Source organism: Myotis daubentonii, chromosome 3 (genome assembly GCF_963259705.1).
Source record: "Myotis daubentonii chromosome 3, mMyoDau2.1, whole genome shotgun sequence".
Classification (NCBI taxonomy): Eukaryota; Metazoa; Chordata; class Mammalia; order Chiroptera; family Vespertilionidae; genus Myotis; species Myotis daubentonii.
The window spans coordinates 38,920,045-38,939,109 of record NC_081842.1 but is presented as its reverse complement, the minus strand read 5'-3'; the positions used below and the strand labels follow the sequence as shown (position 1 = coordinate 38,939,109).

At 42.1% G+C, this 19,065-nt stretch overlaps 1 protein-coding gene across 3 annotated transcripts in view; it reads right to left on the bottom strand.

Annotated features, from left to right (window-relative positions):
• PIK3CA (phosphatidylinositol-4,5-bisphosphate 3-kinase catalytic subunit alpha) overlaps positions 1 to 16,218 on the bottom strand; it is a 77,027-nt gene extending 60,809 nt beyond the window's left edge. For all 3 annotated transcript variants that reach the window (XM_059687078.1, XM_059687079.1, XM_059687080.1), the window contains exon 1: positions 16,080 to 16,218. The gene's annotated coding sequence lies outside the window, so the exon portion shown is untranslated. The remainder of the gene's footprint in view (positions 1 to 16,079) is intronic.
• Between the last annotated feature and the right edge of the window lie 2,847 nt (positions 16,219 to 19,065).

Sequence of the window (19,065 nt, the reverse complement as noted above, 5' to 3'; positions counted from 1 at the left end):
GTGAGGGGCTGAGGGCTGTTTACAGACTGGCCCCACGCCCTTCAGGGTGGGGGTCCTGCTGGGGTGCCTGGCCAGCCTGGGTGAGGGGCTGAGGGCTGTTTACAGGCTGGCCATAGCCCCTTCAGGGTGGGGGTCCTTGCTGGGGTGCCCGGCCAGCCTGGGTGAGGGGCTGATGGCTGTTTGCAGGATGGCCACGGCCCCCAGCCACCTAAGCTCCCAGTGGAGGCTGGCTGGAAGCAGGTATCTGGGATATATTTATCTTCTATAATTGAAACTTTGTTGCCTTGAGCAGATGCCGCAGCCGGCCAGGGCAAACGGGAAGGTTGGCTTCCTCCATTGCTGAGGAAACCAAGCCTCCTACTTGCTCCAGCTCCGTGGCTGCCAGCCGCCATCTTGGTTGTGTTAATTTGCATATAGTTGCTCTGACTGGCTGGTGGGCATGGCTTGGGGCATAGCGGAGGTATGGTCAATTTGCATGTTTCTCTTTTATTAGATTAGATGAGTGAGATCATGTGTTTTTTTTTCTTTCATTGATTGGCTTATTTCACTTAGCATAATTTTCTCCAGTTCCATCCATGCTGTTGCAAATGGTAAGAATTCCTTCTTTTTTACAGCAGCATAGTATTCCACTGTGTAGATGTACCACAGTTTTCTAATCCATTCATCTGCTGATGGGCACCTAGGCTGTTTTAGCTATGGTAAATTGTGCTGCTGTGAACATAGGGGTGCATGTATCCTTTCTGATTGGTGTTTCTGTTTTCTTGGGATATATTCCTAGAAGTGGGATCACAGGGTCAAATGGGAGTTCCATTTTTAACTTTTTGAGGAAACTCCATACTGTCTTCCATAGTGGCTGCACCAGTCTGCATTCCCACCAGCAGTGCACCAGTGTTCCCTTTTCTCCTCATCCTCTCCAGCACTTGTCGTTTGCTGATTTGTTGATGATAGCCATTCTGACAGGTGTGAGATGGTACCTCATTGTTTTGATTTGCATCTCTCGGATGATTAGTGACTTTGAACACGTTTTCATATGTCTCTTGGCTTTCTGAATGTACTCTTTTGAAAAATGTCTATTTAGGTCCTTTGCCCATTTTTTGATTGGATTGTTTATCTTCCTTTTGTTAAGTTGTATGAGTTCCCTATAAATGTTGGAGATTAAACCCTTATTGGTGATAACATTGGCAAATATGTTCTTCCATGCAGTGGGCTTTCTTGCTGTTTTGTTGATAGTTTCTTTTGCTGTGCAGAAACTTTTTATTTTGATGTAGTCCCATTTGTTTATTTTCTCTTTAGTTTCCAATGCCCTAGGAGCTGTATCAGTGAAGAAATTGCTTCGGCATATGTTTGAGATTTTGTTGCCTTTGGATTCCTCTAGTATTTTTATGGTTTCCCGTCTTACATTTAAGTACTTTATCCATTTTGAGTTTATTTTTGTGTATGGTATAAGTTGGTGGTCTAGTTTTTCAAGTGTGTAGTGTATTTCAAAGTATGCTACCCTAATTTCCATTTTCTTGATTTCAGTTCTAGAAATATTGGCAGAAAAAGTAAAAAGCTGACAGCTGGGTATAAGGATATTATAAGATGACTCTAATTATCTAAAATGTTTCTTTTAAAAGAACAGTTGCTACTAAATATTTCACTGCTAACATTTGGCTTAAGCCACAGCTACATGTATTCTATGGCATAGTGGATCTGAACTTTGCAGCTGGTGGTTGATTTCCATCAACACCTAAAGACTGAAGTTTAAACTTTGGAAATCAAGCTTTAAAAAATATGATGGAAAGCCACTGAATACTTACACTTTTGTTACAGAATTAGATGTTACCTACATAAATAATATCAGTTGAGTTTAACTTTTAAAAAGTATTTGTGTCTACCCCATTAGGTCCCAAATTTCTGCAAGAGATACAAATAAGTATCACAAAGCAGAGTAGAGGAGGTGATGATGAAACTGAAAGACAGTTTAATATGCAGTAATTAGTTCCTGCTTTGGGCGAATAGGTATTATTTTATAAAATAGGACTGATGAAAAAGTTTATTAAAATATCATTGCTCCCCAAATTGATAAAAGATCAATTAATATGTGAGCGGGGGGAACGAGGAGAGGGGGAGTGAAGCTTAAAAAGGAATATGTGTGTGTATTATTTTACTGTGATATTGTACCTTTCCTGTAAAGTTCAAAATCAGAAAGGAAGACAGATTTCTTGGGTATAAATCTCAAGTCTATACTTACAAGCTGAGTAATTATAGGCAAATGCTTAATAATAAGAGACGTATTTTCTCACTGAAAAATTAGACTAATCACTCCTTCCTTGCATTCTTTATTGGATTGTTAAATCACATGACAAACATTACGCAATTATTCTGTGCCAGGATTATGATAGAGGGATAAGATACATCCCTGACCTCAAGAGGCTAATAGTCTATTGAGAAAGACACGTAAGTAAGTAAGCAACACTTTGTGTTTGTTGTAATAAATAGAACCTAGGGAAATACAGAGGAGGGAGAGATCCACTCCACTAGGAGAACTGAGTCCAGGAATACTTTATACAGATTACTAGAAGCTGAAGACAGTGTGCCAGGTCCACAGTTATTAGGTAGAAACAGTCATAATAAAAGGGGTTCTGAGCGGCAGGAACACGGGCACAACAAGCACACGAGTCTAGAAAGGCCAAGGTAAGTCTGAGGCAGTTCAAAATGGCTGGGTTGTAAGGTGTTCAGTGAGGAGAATATATATATATCACATCGCATACAGAAATATGGGCTAGTACCAAACTATGAGGAGAACTACAGTAAACTGATGAGCTTGCACTTTATTCTAAGGTCAGTGTTCCTCAAATCCTGGTCCTGGGATCACATGCACGAGGACCAAGAATGGGAAGGCTTGCCCTGACCGGTTTGGCTCAGTGGATAGAGCGTCAGCCTGCGGATTCAAGGGTCCCAGGTTCGATTCCGGTCAAGGGTATGTACCTTGGTTGCAGGCATATCCCCATTGGGGGTTGTGAAGGAGGCAGCTGATCGATATTTCTCTCTCATCGATGTTTCTAACTCTCTATCCCTCTCCCTTCAGCTCTGTAAAAAAATCAATAAAATATATTTTTTAAAAAAGAAAAGAATGGGAAGGCTTGTTAAAATGCATATTCCCAGGCCCACGGGTCCACAGAATCAGATTTTATAGGGTCTGAGTAACTCACTTTTTTTTCAATTTCATTGCTTTTTATTAAATATGCTTTTATTGACTTCAGAGAGAGGGTGAGAGGGATAGAAACATCAATGATGAGAGGGAATCATTGATCAGCTGCCTACTGCACATCCCCTTCTGGGGATTGAGCCTAGAACCCCAGCATGTGCTCTGACCAAGAATCCAACGGTGACCTCCTGGTACATGGGTCAACCACCCAACCACTGAGCCACACCGGCCAGGCTGGGTAATTCACACTCTGATAGGTTCCCCCAGATGATTCTTATATACCCAAGGCTTGAGAAGCAGCAATGCAGGTGATAAGGAATTACTGAGCTTTAATTTTTTGGGCGATATTTTGGCAGCTGTGTAAAAGCAGTGTCAATCTCTCTCTTCTACAGAACCTATTTATTATAGCATATTCACAAAATCCTAGTTACTTACATGTCTCCTAATTTTGGCAGCAGTGTGGAAAGTAAAAGAGAAAAGTGGATTGATTGGGATATGCAGTGATATGGAAAGGAGGAAACTAAGGCAGTGACTATGAAAGGATGGAGGTGGCATCAGGAGACATTTCTAAGAAGGAAAACCCAAAACTTGATGATCAGTTGGAGTTGATAGGTCAGAGTCAAGGTCAACAGAAATTTATAATTTAGGTAAGTGATGTTATTAACAGAAAAGGATCATACAAAATAGAACTGTGAAAAAATTCTGAATTCTAGAAATCTAAGTGTAAGATAGTATTAAGGTTTCTTTCTAGAGTGCTTCCCACACTTTTCTTAATTTAGATGTAGATTGTATTCAGATTTCTTTCAATGTAAAAGTAATTCATGCTTACAGAAATTCATTCACTTAAATACAGACTGAAGTGTCTATTAATATCTAGGACTGTGCTCTGTACCTACTCGAAATACAGTGGTGCACAGAAGAATGAGGAAAACAAACTAGTGAAAAACAAGCCTGAAGTAACCATTATTACCATTTTATAATGTACTCTTTTACAGCTTTTTTTCTATGCATATTGGCTTATATAGTTGTGCTCAAATAGTATAATAACTTTCTATTTTTGCTCTTTTCTTTTTTTTTTTTAAATATATTTTATTGATTTTTTACAGAGAGGAAGGGAGAGAGATAGAGAGCTAGAAACATCGATGAGAGAGACATCGATCAGCTGCCTCCTGCACATCTCCTACTGGGGATGTGCCCGCAACCCAGGTACATGCCCTTAACCGGAATCGAACCTGGGACCTTTCAGTCCGCAAGCCGACGCTCTATCCACTGAGCCAAACCGGTTTCGGCATATTTTTGCTCTTTTCACTTCAAAAATATATCCTCTAATTACTATAAAGTCTTCATAAACAATAGTCTTGTATGACTACCTATTGCTATGGGAGATACCAGCAGCTTACTTGCTGAATATTTAAACTGTTTAAAAATTTCCACTATCTTATATAATAAAAGGCTAATATGCAAACTGTCCCCTCAGGAGTCGACAGACTGGGAGTTCAACCGCTCGCTATGATGTACGCTGACTACCAGGGGGCAGCGCAGAGTGAAGGAAGGCACCGGCCAGCAGCCAGCAGCCAGGAGAAGGAAGGCCCTGATTGGCCCTGATCACCGCCATGCCTAGGGACCTACCCGTGCACGAATTTCGTGCACCGGGCCTCTAGTTATATATAATGCTGCAAATGGAAGTATGGGATTAAAATATCTTAATTTTAAAGGCACAAAAATTACTGACTTGTTTTCTAAAAGGACCAAATCAATTTATACTGCCAATAGAAATACCAGAGCAAGCACATTTCATGGCACATTCACCAGCAACACCACCATCAGAAAAAACTTATTGCTAACTGAAAAAGTAAAACTATATCATTACATTTAGAAGTTTCACTTCTGTGATTATCTATCTGTGAAATTGGGGAGATTCCACTGGGCTGAGGGAGGGGTCCACGTTGAACAACAGGCTCCCAGCTCAGAGTTCCAGCTCTGTAAAAAGCAATAGAGATTGTGGCTAAGACAGAGTCTGTTGGAGTCCCAGGCAGCTCCTCTTAAAAGGTTTGTGTACGGACTTACTCGAACTCACTCCCCTTGAGCTCCAGCTGGGGCAGCAGCTTGAAAGGCACCGGGGAGACATATGATGAGGAAATGAATTGTCTGGCAGGAGGGCAAGAGCTGTGTATGTCTGTGGAGAGTGGGAGGTGGAGGGGGGCAGTGGTGGGGGCACGCACACAGCTTTCTGCCATACAGAAGTGCTGTCAGAGGCCCCTTTCTGAAACCCCTTCCCCCACCTTCCTACAGAGCTGGCAGGTGGGAGCCATATCTGAGTCTTCATTTACATGGCTCACACTGTTTGCCCACTCTGGTGATTCCCTGAGACCCCACCCAACTTGCTGGCCCACCCAAGCTGATTCCTGTGGTTTTTCCATATGAATAGCCTGTCTCCATTCATGTTTCAGACTTCCCTAAAATCTCTCATATAAACAGCATCTGGCCTCAGTGTGCCTTGTTCCTCTCACTAAGTGGCCCAGGCCTGGCACTAGCAGCAGATAGCCTTGGTTCCCACCTTGGCCTCCACCTGGCACTTCCAAGCACAGCACAAGTAGCAGCCATTTGTAGCCCATGCCAGGTGGCCTTGAGCAGAGCACAGGCAGTGGCTGATCTAGGCCTACACTTCCCAGGAGGCCCCAGAGCCAGTGCACCCAGTGGATAGCTTCAGACCATGTCCAAGCACCACCCAACTGCCTCCACAAGTGACACACTCAAGGGGCAGACTCAGCAGGCACCAGAGCCCTGCTTAAGTAAGTCCTACTCTGTGGAGTGGGCCCTTGCACAGCTGATCCTCCTCCACAGTGCTCAGTGGTCAGTGGTTAGAGCTGATGGGCCTGGGGGTAAATCCCTCCCATTGACATGCCAACACCAATCAAGGCTCAACTACAACAGAAGGGTATAACAGCTCACATGTTGGGTAAGGGGGAGGAACACTTGGAGTGCCCAGCTTGGAACCTATAGAACACCTACTACATTAGGCCCACTGTACCAAGCCTGGGAGACATAGTAGCCCTACCTAACACACAGAAACAAACACAGGGAGGCTGCCAAAATGAGGAGACAAAGAAACATGTCTCAAATGAAAGAATAGAACAAAACTCAAGAAAGAACTAAAAAAAAAAAATGGAGACAAGCAATCTACTAGATGCAGAGTTCAAATCAATGGCAATAAGGATACTCAAGGAACTTCAATAGCATAGAAAGAGACATGGAAACCATAAAAAAGGATCAGTCAGAGATGAAGGATACAATAACTGAAATGAAGAACAATTTATAGGGAACCAACAGTAGAGTAGATGAAGCCAAGAACGATCAGTGATTTGGAATATAAGAAAGCAAATACACCCAATCAGAACGGCAAAAAGAGAAAACAATCCAAAAAGAAAAGGGATAGTGTTAAGGAGCCTCTGGGACAACTTCAAGCATACCAACATTCATATCATGGGGGTGGTGGAAGAAGAAGAGAGTGAGCAACAAATTGAAATCCTATTTGAAAAAATGACAGAAAACGTTTCTGACCTGGTGAAGGAAACAGACATATAAGTCTAGGACAGTGGTCGGCAAACGGCGGCTCGCGAGCCACATGCGGCTCTTTGGCCCCTTGAGCGTGGCTTTTCCACAAAATACCGGCTCTTCCACAAAATACCGACTTCTGTGCATGGGCCACGAAGTTTCAATCGCACTGTACGTGCGCACCCGCACATGGTATTTTGTGGAAGAGCCACACTCAAGGAGCCAAAGAGCCGCATGTGGCTTGCAAGCCGCGGTTTGCCCACCACAGGTCTAGGAAACACAGAAAATCCCAAACAAGATAAACCCAAAGAGGCCCACATCAAGATGCATTATAACTAAAATGCAAAAAGGTTAAAGACAAAGAAAGAATCTTAAAATCAGCAAGAGAAAAGCAGTTAGTTACATACAAGGGAACTCCCAGCTGATTTCTCAACAGAAACTTTGCAGATCAGAAAGGAGTGGCAAGAAATATCCAAAGTGATGAAAAGGAAGGACCTACAACCAATATTACTCTTCTCAGCAAAGCTATCACTTAGAAACAACAACAATAAAACATATAAAGAGCCTCCCAGAAAAAAAAGCTAAAGGAGTTCATCACCACCAAACCACATTACAAGAAATGTTGAAGGCTCTTTAAAGTGAAGAAGGAAAAAGATCAAAAGTATAAACATTAAAATAGAAATAAACACATGTCTATCAACAATTGAATCTAAAAATCAAAATAAACAAACAAGCAGAATAAAAACAGACTCATAGATACAGAGAACATTTTGATGGTTGCCAGATGGGAGGGTTGTTGGGGGATGGGTGAAAAAGGTGAAGAGATGGAGAAATACAAATTGGTTATTAAAGAAAATCACGGGGATGTGAAGTACAGCATAGGGAATAGAGTCAATAATATTCTAATAACTATGTATGGTGTCAGATAGGTATGAGATTTACTGAAGTTATCACTTAGTAAGTTATATAATGTCTGATCACTAGGATGTACACCTGAAACTAATATAATAATGTATGTCAATTGTAATTGAAAAATAAAAAAATGATTTAAATAAAATTATTTTTACTGCTAATATTTATAACTATAAAAATGAGTTTGAAAACACAAATTTTTCTTCCTCTGCTGTCATGTATGGTTTGATTTCAGATTTGAGCTTTATAGCAGTACCTAATTTCAATCGTTTTCCCTATAATTTTTCCCATTAATGCTACTTCACATTTGATAATGCACTCCAGAGTCTACATTCACAGAATAGTTACCTATTTAGCAAAAAGAACTCCAAGGTTTTTGCACTTGCAAAGACATTAACTTCCTAAGGAAAAACAAACATAATTCACTGCTTTTAGGTAAAGGCAGTAAATTGCTTCAAGATGGAATACTACTTTCAACTCTACCCCTGCAGTAAGTCCATCAGAAAATTACTTGGAAAAGTACAATCTCTGAAAGTAAAAATAAGCCACAGAAATATGCTTAGCTTGTTGAAAGTGAGTATATACCCCAACAATTTTTTGCTGGTTAAAAATTATTCAAAAGTTGAAGGTGAGTAATTTGAACATTTATAGAAACAACAAATCAATAGCAAACACCATTAGTTTTCCGATCAAGGACAATGATTTTTGTCAACTATGACAGTATTTGTCTGCACAGCAGAGGATAAATCTAGAAAAAAAGGTTTACTATGCCTCTGGAATTATGTTTCTAACATTACAACACTTTTTCTAATAACCATCTAGTGCAGGGGTGGGCAAACTTTTTGACTCGAGGGCCACAATGGGTTCTTAAACTGGACCGGAGGGCCCGAATAAAAGCATGGATGGAGTGTTTGTGTGAACTAATATAAATTCAAAGTAAACATCATTACATAAAAGGGTACGGTCTTTTTTTTTTAGTTTTATTCATTTCAAACGGGCCGGATCCGGCCCGCGGGCTGTAGTTTGCCCACGGCTGATCTAGTGGGATGAGTTACCTAGGGAAACTATGGAACATAGTTTCCTAGAAGTCTTTAACAAGGACAGTGGCCAGTGGCTATTAAGAGTGCTGTGACAGGTTTGCTGGCCTTTACAACCCTGGCAACTGGTGTGCAGTGGATGACCTACACTCCATGCCTGTCAGTTATTAAAACTGCTCTCAGTGCTAGTAAGTAAATGGCCAGGCCTGCAGTAAGTCTGAGTCTCCAAAGTCACTGGTGGTTTCAGAAAAAAAAAATAAAAAATTCCAGTCCATTTTTTTCTGATGGCAGCTTGTCTTGACCACAGAATTTCACATAAGGATCTTTAAAACATGTGCAAATTTAGCCCAGCTGGTGAGGCTCAGCGGTGGAGCGTCGACCCATGAACCAGGAGGTCACGGTTCAATTCCCAGTCAGGGCACATGCCTGGGTTGTGTACCTGGGTTGTGGGCTTGGATCCCCAGTGGAGGGTGTGCAGGAGAAAGCCAATTGATGATTCTCTCTCATCATTAATGTTTCTTTCTTTCTCTCCCTCTCCCTTCCTCTCACTCTAAAATCAACAAAAACATTTTTTAAATGCATACAAATTTGTAAACAAGCAGATAAAACTATTTTAGCCTCTGAAAATACCACAAACTGAGATAAACTATCCTCCCTCTAAGAAGTGGCTTGCTTTCATCTTCTATGAAATCAGAAATAGACTTTATGTTTTTATTTTATTTTTTATTGATGAGAGGGAGAGAGAGACAGAGCGAGAAGAGAAAGAGGGAAGAGAGAGAGATTTGTTGTTCCATTTATTTATGCATTCATTGGTTGCTTCTTGTATGTGCCCTGACTGGGGATTGAACATGCACCCTTGGCGTATCCAGATGAAGCTCTAACCAACTGAGCTACCCAGCCAGGGCTAGAAATAGAGTTTATACTACTAATAATCTCATAGAGTTTGGGAGTTGTAAAGAGCCTTAGAAATTTTGCAGATGAAGAAACAAGTGCTGAAAGGTTAAGATCTAAGACCAAACGGCTAGTTAATAGTTCAATACAGAACCCAGATTTTCAGATTTCTGATCCAGTGTTCTTTTCACCATAGCATAAGCCTATCAATCTTTGTAAAAAATGTCTCCAAATATCAATAAAAATATATAACTAGTTAACAACTTTCAGAAAAGTATTTATATGCTTCAAATCTATACTTAATAAATGATTAATTAAGGCTGGCACATAGAAATTTACCTGCTTTTCAGATAGTTTAAAGGATATAGCTAGTAAATAACGGAAACGTATTTGGATACTCAATTACGATTGTACTCCCAAAACATCAATGCTTACTGATCACCTACTTTTGGGCATCATGCTGAGGAAATAAGAATGAATACAGCCCTGCTGGTGTGACTCAGTTGGTTGAGTGTTGTCCCATGCACCAAAGGTCACTAGTTTGATTCTTAGACAGGGCACATGCCTGGTTTTTGGACTTGATCCCCAGGAGGGCCATGCAGAAGGCAGCAGATTTATGTTTCTCTCCCACCCTTCCTCCCTCTCCCTTCTATTCCCTCTAAAATAAATAAAAACACATTTAAAAATATTGAATACAAACACAGCCTCCTCCTGTAAAAAAATTTATGCTTAAAATTATCTTCATAATATTGCCTTAGATTTTTATAGTGCCTTATAAGATATATCTCTCCACTGAGTCTCATTAACTCCTGGTGAGTTAGGCAAGGGAGAAGTGATCAGAGCAGAATGATTCTGTCCTAATGCAGCTTTTTTTCACATTGCAACACTGACTTCTTTGGTTTCCATTACACAAATACTTAAACTCATAAGTGTACCAGGTAAGCCTGGTTTGTAAGAATTCTTACTCTTTTTTAAATCCCACGTTTATTTCAAATGGCAATGCTGCCCCTGATACAGATTCCTTTGTTAACAATTGCAATTATATGCTAAAAGTTACTGAAACTTAACCTCTTATAAATGAGTGTAATTTAGATAAATTATCAAGCTAACTACTAAAATGATACAGAAGAAATGAATATTTAATTTTCAGGCCAAATACGAAACATGTTATTCTTATATTAGATATAAATTTAAAATAATGATGATCATATATATATTATTTCTTAAATAATTTTATGCACTTTAGGATCATTTAAATTATCTCAATAATTAATTATATGAGTTACTTGACAAACAACATATTACAATTCCTATTGTGTCAATACAGAAAAAGAGGCAAAGATGTGATACAATCTTCCTCCTCTCCCTCGTACACAAATACAAAGTAGCAGTTTGGTATTGGAATTTAGTTTCTCAGCCATCCAGATCAGAGCTCTATACAGCTTCATTTTTAAAAAATATTAAACTGGAAGGAAAAGTTCTAAGCTACTACTTTTATTACCAACTTACAAACTCTTTATTGAAGCATTTTAACTTTAATTTCTTAATTGACTGATTTTAGAGAGAGAGAGAAAGGGAGAGAGAGAAAGATCGATTTGTTGTTCCACTTATTTATGCATTTATTGGTTGTTTCTTGTATGTGCCCTGGCCAGGACTGAACCTGCAACCTTCAGCATATAGGGATGATTCTCTAACCAACTGAGCTACCTGGCCAGGGCTGAACCATTTTAACTTTAAACTCCCCAAACTGTATAATTAGGGAGAGGAGAAAGAACACCTAAAACTTTCTCAATCAGGATCAGTTGATTTATATAATAAAGGATTAAATGTGAATAAGATACATATCAGTATATCTAAGTTTGAGTCATCTTTAGAATGATGGAACTCTCAAGCCTTCAAGTTGAATACTCAGACTTCAGTTTTGCCTCACATTTCTTATTTATACCCTAATACTTCAGTTTCTCTTACCCACGGTTTTTAATTTTTATTATAGTATTTTTTCCCAAAAAAGGATTGTTAAAAAGATGTCCTTTAAACATAAACTTAAGAACAAACTGAGGCAAGTCAATATAACTTATACAAAAATTATCAAGATATCAAGAAACTTCAGCAGAGATATTATTACATTGTGTGTAAGGTAACTTCTAGGCATAATTATTTTCCAGGCAGGTTGACTAACACCTTGGTGTTTGACAATGGAATGGGATTCTAATAAAATGAAACTAAAAGCCAGAGAGGTTTTTGGCCTCTCCCTAGTCACACCTGTAACACTAGCAGTCAGCAAAGTGGAAAATAGGATTTATTACACAAACCGAGTATGTTATCTCAGCTAAGTTCATTCATTAGCTCTAATACCTCTGAAGGGGAATGGAAATGAACCTTTATTAAAACACCTGATCCAGGATAAAAACTCTCTTGGATCTATATATCTCATTTAATTCAAAAAACAACAGCTCTATTGAGTAGCAAGTACTCCCATGAAGCAGGCAGGACATCTGTGCAAAGTAATCCTGCCACTAACTGTAAGAGCCAGACTTTGAATCAAGGAGCTTCAGATTCCAAAGCCAATATTTTTAGTACTCACAGGGTTTTAAGGCTAAAACACTAGTACTACATAAAACGTTAGTACAATTCTTTTGTGTTACAGATGAGAAAACTGAGGTCCAAAGATCATGAGACTTGCCTAAGTACATAACACTTACGGTGAAACCGGGATTTGAATTCAAGTATCCTGATTTCCAGTGCAGTTAGTGGATAATGCTCTTTATTTCTGCTCACGCGAGTGTGTGAGTGTGTGTGAGTGTGTGTGTGTGTGCGTGTGTGTGTGTGTAATTCTCTCCTCCCCTCAAAATATATATAGTATATGTACATTTTTATTGATTTCGAAGAGGAAGGGAAAGGGAGAGAGAGATAGAAACATCAATGATGAGAAAAAAATCATTGATCGCTGCCTCCTGCGCGGGACCCCCTACGGGGGATGGAGCCCGAAACCCGGGCATGTGCCCTTGATTAGAATTGAACCAGGGACCCTCAGTCCGCAGGCTGACGCTCCAGATCATCCACTGAGTCAAACCAGCTAAAGTGAGTGTCATTATTGGTATAATTTGCATGTAATTTATAACATCGCATCTCCAAATGAAATTTGTATGTGTGACAAGTTCAAGGATGTACATTTTTAGTGACCGAAATTATTAAATGTGTTTGGCAAGAATAAAAACTTAGTGTTTATAAATTATTACATATTGTAAAGTCAGCTGCCAATATGCTTGTTTATTCCGTTAATAACGTGCCTATTTTATACTGGCTACTGTGCATGGCAGTAAGAACACAACTGTATGTGAGATAAACGGGGTCCCTATCCTCTTGGAATTCACATCCTGGTGGAGGGTACAGACAAATGGGCAATTATAATGCAGTGAGTCAATGCTATGATGGTGAGAGTGCAAGCTGCTACGGGAACAGGAAGCAGGGACACCTAACCCAGACTAGACTTTTCAAAGGAGGTGATAATGAAAGATGAGTAGGAGTCAGCTAGTTAAGGATGGGGTATGGAGTGTACATATACTTCAGGAGGAGCTGTAGAAGGGAGGAGAAATGTACCTAGAGAGATAAGGACCAAATCATACAGCTCCTTGAAAGCAAGGACTTTACAATCTTGTCTATTAGAATTATCTGGGGAACTTTAAAAGCAAACAAACAAAACAGATGTCTGGGCTCCATCTTAAACCAATTAAATCAGAATTTCTGGGAATGAGGCTCTGACACTGGTATTTTTCAAAAGGTAACCAGATGATTCTAATAACCAGCTAGGATTAAAAACCACTGTTTAAGCTATACAGGGAATTAGAAATATATTGCAAATAAAAGATTATCTTAACTAAACTTCTGTGGGTCCCTAGTTTCTTTATCTATTAAGAAGCAGGTTAGAGATGGGATGATATAGTAAAAGGAATCACAAAACATTGGTTTTTATCAATGAGTCTGTCATTTTGACACCTGTCTGGCCTTAGATTAAAATATCATTTCTCAGAGACAGTAATACTGCCTTACTTATGGGATGGTTGGATAGCTCAGGATAAATAATACTTAAGAAAACAGCTTGATAACTGTGCTAGTAAAATATAAACCATGATACTACAAGATTTAGGCTGCTAAAGTTGCCCAATTTTTAAGATCATAAATATTTTCACCAGAGATGAAATAATTTATCATGCTTCATTTAAAGAAGCAACCTTATGTTGGCAATCAAGATGCTAAATAATAAAATAAAGAATTGATTCTTTAATGCTACTCTAGTTGCTAAAGAGATCAAATGGGATTAAGTTAGCTCTTCAAATAAACAAATCAACAAAGCAAAAGTCTTTTTTAAATGGTACTATGAATGTTTAAAAATCTTTATTCAATAAAGGGTACTAACAAGGAAAGTCACACACAAAGTAAACTGTTTTAGGAAAAAAGTTACTATGATCTACATTATTATATAAGTATTTTATTTATAAGTTTAGATTTTTTTGTGTGTTTCGTTTTTTTAAAGGGAATACTTATTTGGGATGGAGAGGATCTTATCCTGACAGGAAGGAAGCTCTGCCTCCAAGAGGACTGTGCCACATACAGAACCAGGCAAAGCCACTGCTCTTTTACAGTCTCCTTTTTATATATACCTAGCCCCACGAGAATAGACACTTTCATGTAATTTTTTAGTTTAAGTACAGTATTTATATTTAGCGACATCTCTTTAATGCTATATCCAATTTACTTATAATTTTAAAAAATTAGATATATAAAAACACTGTTCTGCATGTAAATGTGGTTCATTTTTAATTCTTCAACTAAAACTGATAGCAATGCCTTTCAAACTGTATACTCAGTCAATGATAAACTTCTGAAAAAACTTATTGATGAAATTTTATTTAATTTTATCTCAAAACACAAACTGAGAAAACGAAAAAACAAACAAAAAACCCAACACACATACACACACACATCACTGGATCATCTTCAGATAAAAATGACACTGCAGAACAGTTCATCTGATATTTAAAATTTTCCAGAACATGTGATGTTCAGATAGAGAGCTAGGCTGTCAACCAGAATTTAATAGTTCAGTTAAAAAAAACACAACAAAAACAAACTTAAAACTTGAACACAGAGACATATTAACAGATTCTAATGCCCTCGTTGCTTGTGTTCTAATTCATCCAAATTCAGTTGGCAACATGGTATCCTAAGTATTTCCAGGTCTTCTCTTAACAGGCAATCCAGCGCATAAATTGTGCACAGTGCACTAATGTAAGCGGATAACCAGAGAATCGACTTTCTAAGCAGGAAAACAGGCGACCAGTACCGCCCGCAGTGGTTCCAATGAAAACACCCGACTTGAGTTACCAGGAGTTCACCTACCCAAGTTTTCTAGGGGTTCTCCCAGGCTTCTCAAACTACGACCCAAAACATTACACCAGCCCATGTTCTGCATGTGCACCAAGGCGCAGCGCTAAAATGAGGAAGCTTCACCCCCGCCCCCCCCCCCCCCAAAATACCCGAAATCACAGCTCTGTTTCATTAAAGAATGTGCCGGCTGTTTTCCACACGCTTCCCCTTATTGCGCCCCCTTTCCCTGCAGGGAGCTATGTAAACAGCTCTCCAGTTATTGACATCTAAGAAAGTCGCTTTCGATTCCCAAGTCTAGGAGCCAGCCGCCACCACCACGGTGCCTTCAGCATCCTAAAATAACCCTAAAATAACCCTCCGGGGCCGCGGTCACCCGCGCTGCCCCGTCGCCCCGAACCACTTCGGAGTTACGAAACCAGCATCACAGCAGAGACTTGGTGAAGGCACCAACCACGAGACAATGTCTCACTCAGGTCTATGAATGAAAAGATCCGCACGTTCGATTGTCACGGTCAAAAGGGGGAAAAAAAGAAAGAGAAACAACCTCGGGAGGAAGGGTGGGAGGGGAGCTGCGGGGTGAGGGTGCGGTTTTCCTTTGAGCCCCAGCCGGGCGATTTAAACCTGGACGAGGCGAACGCAGGGTCGCGGGCTGGCGGGGCCGTAAGTCCGCAGGTTTGACAGCCCCTTCGGACCAGCTCGCGGCTCGGCGCCGGGGTCCCGCCCGGGGTCCCACCCGCCCCGGGACTCGCGGGAGCCCCGCCACCCGCGGGCCGGGTGGGCGTGCAAGGGTGAGGGGGACCGAGCTCCCGGGCCCGGGGCGGCGGCCCTGGGCGCACTTCCTCAGTTCCCAGCCGCCCCATCACCAAAAATGGGAGAGGAAGGAAACAAGGAGTGAGGCAGGGAGAAAAGAGGGAGCCCCGGTGTCTGCATCTGGGTGAGGCCAGTGGCAGGCCAGGCAGGGGGAGCGGCGATCGGGGCGAACTCGCGGCGGCCGACAAGCAGGGGCGGCCCCCGCCCAGCGCGGCGGGCGCGCCCGAGAGTCCCCGGCTCCCACCCGGTCCCCATCCCCACGGCGCCCGCGCCCGGCGGGTCCGCGCTCTACTCACGCTCGGAGCTGCTCCAGCCTCCGCGGCTCCAGCCGCATCGGGTCCCAGCCCCGCGGGCGGCGGCGGCGGCGGCGCCGAGGGAGAGGAGAGCCGGCGGCGCGGCCCCCGCCTCCGGGCCCCTCTCCCCCGCCGCTCCGGAGCTGCCCGGCCGGGCCCGAGCCCTGCCTCGCCGGCCGCCCCAGCCCCAGCAGCCGCGGCGGCAGCAGCCCGAGACCTCAGCGGCCGCGGCGGCGGCACCGGAACTGCCGCTTTCTCCTTCTCGTTGCCTCTCCGGGCGAGCCCCCGCCACACGCCCCCGCCCCCGTCTCCTTTCTCTGTCACCCCTGTTTTTTTTCCCCTTTTGTTTCCAGAATAAACTTTATTGGTCTCCTTTTCCGCTCACATCGTGTAAACAAACAACGAGCTCATCCCCACCCCCTGGCCTCCCCCCTCCTCGGGCTGAGGAGGGTTGGAGCCGAGGAGGGGCGGGGCCTCCGTGCCCCGGAAGCAGATGCGCAGCGGGGAGGAAGTGAAAGTGCTGAGGCCGGGAGGGGGAAGTGGGCACCTCGGGTGACAGCGCGCGGGTGCGGCTGCGCCGCGCTTTTCCGCCCGGAGTTGGGGGCGGCGTTGGGGCTGTTTGGCTGGCGCGCGCGGGTGGGGCGCGACGCCTTTTGCAGGGGTGAGGTGGTGTGTCATCCTCGGACGGCGCGCGTGTCGCAGATCGCTTTCCTCGAGCATCAGGCGGGCTGGGGTAGGGAGAAAGAAAGGCGGGTACCGCGAGCCAGGGAGTGAGTTCATTCATGTTATGCCCGTAGAGGAAGTGAGGTTTCCTCCTTCGGGGGCAAGAGAAGGGGGCGCGGTGGCTAACCGCCGCGTGTCGGCGGCTAACCAGAAGTGGCTCTCGATCTTAGAAAGAAAGCCTTTCGTAAACCGTTGCTGCACGCCCTGCCTTCTGCCATCGAAAGGTTAAGTTGTAGCCCATCCCGGAAGGAATGCACTGCCACAGCTCTCCGCAAGACTGACTCAGGGGAGACCTTTTTTTGCAATGCTCCCGCCCCCCCCCACCTTTTTTCCCCAAATTTGAACCAGCTTGTAGGATGTGCTTCTGACTACTATTCGGAAGGCGTGCGGTTTTTTCGCGTCGTGCCCACGGAGACATGAGGAAAGCCATCCTGGCAGTAGATCAGAGATTCAGGGTGGTGCTTTGGTGCTGCAGACCACACAAGCCTCTTTGCTCCAGAGCCCTGTCATGGGATCTGTTGCCTTTTGAGATCCCTACCGCTTAGGGCCCAGTTTTCTCCGAATTTCTCCCCCTACTGGTCTTTCATTGTATTGAGAAGGCATAGGAGCAGTCCTCAAACGTTGGCTCTCCCTTGAATTTTAAGAGGGGGACTTGAAAGGGATCCACCCCAAAAATGTTACGGTCCGACTTGTCAAGCAGAGCTACACCCTGACACCACACATTCAACCCAGTTGTAAATGAGATCCATTCCTCTAGGTGGTCCTAGTTTGATTCGGCGGTGTTTCTGTATTTCTCGTGTTTTCTTAAGCTCTGGTTTTCATCTCACATTCCAGGGGTCTATATTTCTCAATATTTTTCTCAACCCAGTGTTTTCCTCCGTTTCAGAACACTATGTTACTCCAGAGCATTCATATAGATAACATGGAATTCCTAGTCCACGTAAACCTTAAGGCAGCATTTCCCAAATTGTGTTTCCAAGCAGAGTCTCATGAGAGATTACTAGGTAGTCCTCCTTGGTGGGGGAAAATTCTTCTAGGTATATTTTTCTTCTAAAATATAATTTTTGAGGGTTTTTTTGTTTGTTTAATACATCTGAAAAGAATGCATATACAAAGAATTGAGACATGAGAAAGCATTGGTTCAACACTAATGAAACTACAAGAATTAGGATTTGGGGAGGGTGGAGAATATTACCTAAACATGTTTAACAATGTTGGAAACTGCAAACAAAATAAGCTGATCAAATCCCTATTAACACTTACGAAGAGTCTTCATAAGACTCTCTCCATGGTTTTTATTAAACTAGAGCCTCAACTGGCTGTTCTAGGGTTCCTCATGCAAAACAGAAAGAAGGGGGTTCCCCTGACTGGTCCCCATGTTGTTAAATGTTCTCTCCACCTTCACCCCACCCCTAGCTTCTCCATGAAGCAGGCCTCCATCCTCATAACTTGAAGAGGATGTGAATCATTCCACAGACACCTGTCTTTTATCAATCCTCATATATACCAGGTCTTCAGCTGTGTTCTAGGAACACCATATCATACACTATTAAGCTGCACATCTATGCTAAGCATTTAAGACAATGACTGACAAGGAAAAGAATGTGTTTTTTTAATTATGTACTTAATCCATTTGGTATATTTCAAAAGGTGCAATACTTTTCTTCATTTATCAGTGAAGGAAGTTAGACATTAACTTTAGAAAAAAAATCAGCAAACGGCTAACAAATTTCTTGAAAGTCAGTCACCGTATATAGTGCATCCTAAAAAAGAGGAGGGGCAAGACAGGTGCCACCCACTTTCATGAGTTTCATCCAATACTGAACCTACTCAAGGGTGGAGAGAAAAGGCAACTTTCAAAAAGGAGTATGTTACTAAATGAGGCATTGACTATACTCCTTCCTAAGAGCACCTAAGTGGGAACATGTTTTCTAAACTAGATTTAGGAAGTGGAATGTGGAAAGTGGAATCACTCCATCCTCCTCACCTAACTAAAGGGCTGTTCAATGGTTAATGAATTTAAAAAAAAATGACCAAATAAAAACAAACTCCACACACACACCCCTCTCCTCCCACCACAAAAAAAAAAAAGAAAAGAAAAGAAAAGAAAATACTAGATGTCTCAGCTCACTCTCCAGAGTGGAACCCGAAAACAGCTTCAACAACCCGAAATAGTCTGTTACAGGGTCATCACAAGCATGCCTTGCGTTTAAACAAAACAAAAAACAAAACAAACACTAGTACTGATCACTTTTCTGACCAATAC